General features: G+C 38.1%; 1 pseudogene; it reads left to right on the top strand.

The window, feature by feature from the left end:
• Nucleotides 1–1,536: 1,536 nt before the first annotated feature.
• On the top strand, nt 1,537–3,610 carry LOC144285028 (large ribosomal subunit protein eL42-like; annotated as a pseudogene).
• Nucleotides 3,611–4,118: the final 508 nt, after the last annotated feature.

Here is a 4,118-nt window from a genome sequence, read left to right as displayed (position 1 = left end):
GTGCATAGAAGTCTAATTCTTAAAAGTATTCTTATCTAAAAAGAAAACTCCAAAATACTTTAAAATATTTCCTACTTTTCCACAGTGAATATGTGTTTCTTTTATAACTGAAAAGAAATTATATATATGAAAATACTAGTAAAAACAACTGTCACCTAAGAAATATAGAATAAATTGGCTCTGAGAGTTTAGACTTTGTTTTCTAAGGAGAGGGAATTTCCCCATCTTATCTTCACCCTGTGCTCCTGTTCAGAGATTTGTCTAGTTCAGAGAGAGATCTCCCAGGAGGCAAGCAAGAAAAATAAATACTTTAAAATAACTTATGCTTTAAAAAAGTTTTTCTCACATATATTGTTGTATTTCATCATCACACGGGTTCTCTTGGCTCAGCAGAGCAAAAAATGTACTGATGAAGATTTGATAAAACTCATGGCTTATTGGATGTTTATTGGATTCAGTTCCAGTCACTTTCCTAGGCCTTTATATGATCTCATTATTCCTCTCAGCAATCCTAAAGAGTAGGTGCGGGTTTCCCATTTTATGCATCAAGAAACTGAGGATTAAAGAGGTTAAGAATGTGCCTTATGTCAAAGAGCTGCTAAAAAGCAGAGCCAGAGTTTGGATCTCAATTTGATTCCAAATGCCATGCTCATTTTGCAATGTTCCTCATTGAGCTAGGACCTGAAAGCAAGCCTCCCCTGGATTGCCAATCCTGCATTTTCTCTACATCTAGCAGACTCCCTGCAGTGCTAAGATAATGCTCTTAGAAACATCTTTAATGGTTGTTTTGACACCTCGTTAAACAGAATTTTGTTCCGACTAAACATTCTTGGCTAGGCGGTGCTTTGTTAATTTGAAAGTGCAGTAGAGGCGGAAGCCCTTATTACAGGAGGTAGGAGGTGGGGCAGTGCAGTGGAAAGCAAACTTGGCACAGAGTCAGAAGCTCTTCAGAATCCTCACTTTTGCTAACTTACTTTGTAACATCGGGGGGTGCATTTAACAGCTACGCATGAGGGACCCACCTACCCAGCTAGTTACGTTGCACCTCCCCCTCTCCTCCCTTCCTTCACAGGGTTGTGAGTATAATTGGTGCAATGTACAGCCTTGGCTACATGGGAGGACAAAGGACAGAGTTGGGTTTCGTGCCATCATTGTTTTCATGCTGTTTTTTTTTAACTTTCTCTTTATATGGCTTGATTAATATCTGGAGCATGTTCCATAAGGAACCCATTACCCTGAGTATTAAGACAGTCTCATCTTGATATTATTAATATTGAAATATGGAGAATTTCCAGTCCAGTCTTAAAATGCCCATCATATCCAGTTAAGGCTTTTCTTTTCCATGCCCTTTGGGTGTTCTGCCTCTTTCATTCTTTCTTTCCTTCCTTCCTCCCACTCTCCCTTCCTCTTTCCCTTCTTCCTTCCTTCCTTCCTTCCTTCCTTCCTTCCTTCCTTCCTTCCTTCCTTCCTTCTCATCCCTCTGAATTAGGGGTTAGATAAGGAGGATTTAAGCAAAGAGTCAAAGTCTTTCACTACATGGTACCCTCTCTAGGGCAGCATCCCAATGCTGTTTTCCGTGGGGCGGCTGGGTAGGTTCTTCAGAACAATTGACCCCTTCAGATTCCTGTTGTAAGCATGTTCTCCAGCTGACCTCCTCAATTACCCTCTTCAGCTCCAGGTCGCTGAGAAACCCCCTACACTCAGTTTTTACTGTTACAGCCCCCTTGAGTGGGGCATCAGCCATATGGCTCCAGGTGGGCCATTTTCTAGGGCCCCCATTGACCCATGGGAAATTCCCATGTCTTGTCTTGTCAGAAGTGAGAGTAGAATCTACTCTTTATTTACCTTTTCTCTCTCATTACCCTGAAGTCTATCATCTGGTCTCTTTCTATTATTTTTTCTCTCTTGCTCACTCACACAAGAGATTTTATTTCAGTTATAAGACAATGAAAGAGTTCCATTTCACATTTTGTTACATTAGGACCAGCAGAGTTTTTTCATGAACTAGGGTAAAATTAAAAGCGGTTGCTACCAGAAAGCATTTCTGTTGCTTGTCACCCAAAAGTTATTTGTTCAATGAGCATTTATGCATTAGACATTGAACATAGAATAATGAATAAACCACATCCTTACTCTCAAGGATCCTGCATGGACTATTTCAAGAAACCAATAAAAATATTATGTTTATTGGTATGACTCTAGAAATCTACTTAGTTTATGAAATAGCAGAGAGGGACAATTTAATGATACTGCCAAGGAAAACTATTATTTTTATTTGATAAATTTGATGTCACATTTTATAAATTTTATAAATTTAAAGTGTTCTATGTGCTACTCTGATACATTTATACCTTGTAATATGATTGCCAGTGAAGCAATATTTATCCCACTACATCGTTATAGGACAGTATTATTTTCTTTATTCATTAAACTGTGTACTAGATCTCTATGGCTTATTTACCATTTATTATGAGTTCATACCCTTACACACCATCAGTCTTATCACTCTACTCTTCATTCCCTGGTTACCATTATACTCTGTTTTTTTTACAAGTTTGATTTTTTAAGATTCCACGTGTAAATGATATCCTACACTACTAGTCGTTCTCTGTCTGACTTATCTCACTTAGCATAACATGCTAAAGGTCCATTCATGTTGTCACAAATGACAGAATAGCCTCCTTTCTCATGGCTGAATAATACTTCATCATGTATATATGTCATGTCTTTTTATTCATTCATCTGTTAATGGGCCTTTGGGTTGTTTCCAGACCTTAGCTCCTGTGAGCAATGCTGCAATACACATGGGTGCGCATATGTCTCGTCAAAATCTTGTTTTCATTTCCTTTGGGTATATAGACAGAGAAGTAGACTTGCTAGATCATATGGTAGATATATTTTTTACTTTTGGGGGGAACTTTCATACTGTTTTCCATAGTGGATGGACTAATTTATATTCCTACCAACAGTATTCAAGTGTTCTCTTTTTACCACATCCTTGCCAACACTTATTGTCTCTTGTCTTCTTGATGATAGCCGTTCTAACAGGTGTAATTGGTTTTTATTTGCATCTTCCTGATGATTAGTGATGTTAAGCATCTTTTCATGGTTGGCCATCTTGATGTCCTCTTTGAAAAAAATGTATGGACTTCTGCTTCATCCTCTCTTTTCCTGTTAGGCACGAACGAAGTGAGGTGAGGCTGGTGGACGCCGAATTTCCCGTTTTCATCGTGCAGACAATGCCACTGCAGAGATGTTCGGTCAATGTTCTTAAAACCCAAAGGACTTTCTGTAAGAAGTGTGGAAAGCATCAGCCTCACAAAGTGACCCAGTATAAGAAGGGCAAGGATTCCCTTTAGGCCCAGGGAAAGAGGTGCTATGATCGGAAGCAGAGTGGCTATGATGGGCAGATAAAGCCAATTTTCTGGAAGAAGGCTAAAACCACAAAGAAGATTGTGTTGAGGCTTGAATGCGTTGAACCTAACTGCAGGTCCAAGAGGATGCTGGCCATTAAGAGATGCAAGCATTTTGAACTGGGAGGAGATAAGAAGAGAAAAGGCCAAGTGATCCAGTTTTAAGCTTTGCAATTCTTCTTTTGAGAGGAAAATGTTGACGCCGTAGAATTACATGTATGAAAATAAATGCAGTGATATTAAAAAAAAAAGAAAGAAAAAAATGTCTGTTTAGTTCTTCTGCCCATTTTTTATTGGATTATTTGTCTGTTGTTATTAAGTTGTGTTAGTTCTTTATATATTTTGGATATTAACCCCTTATCTAATATATGGCTTGCAAAAATTTTCTCCCATTCTGTAGGCTGTCATTTCATTTGGTTAATTGTTTCTTCTACTGTGCAGAAAGAAGCTTTTGATTTTAACAAGGTCTTATTTGTTGACTTTTGCTTTTGTTGTTTGTGCTTTTAGCATCATGTCCAAAGAACCATTGCCAAAATCAATATAAATGAGTTTCTTCCCTATTTTTTTCTTGTAGTTTTTTGGCATAGGTCTTATGTTTAAGTGTCTGACCCATTTCAAGTTAATTCTTGTAAGTGAGGTGAGACAAGGGTCCAATTTCATTGTTCTGCATGTGTTTCTCCAGTTTTCCGAGCACCATTTGTTGAA

The sequence above is a fragment of the Canis aureus genome, chromosome 1, assembly GCF_053574225.1.
Source record: "Canis aureus isolate CA01 chromosome 1, VMU_Caureus_v.1.0, whole genome shotgun sequence".
Classification (NCBI taxonomy): Eukaryota; Metazoa; Chordata; class Mammalia; order Carnivora; family Canidae; genus Canis; species Canis aureus.
The sequence above is the reverse complement of the archived record's forward strand: the minus strand, read 5'-3'. Positions and strand labels throughout refer to the sequence as shown.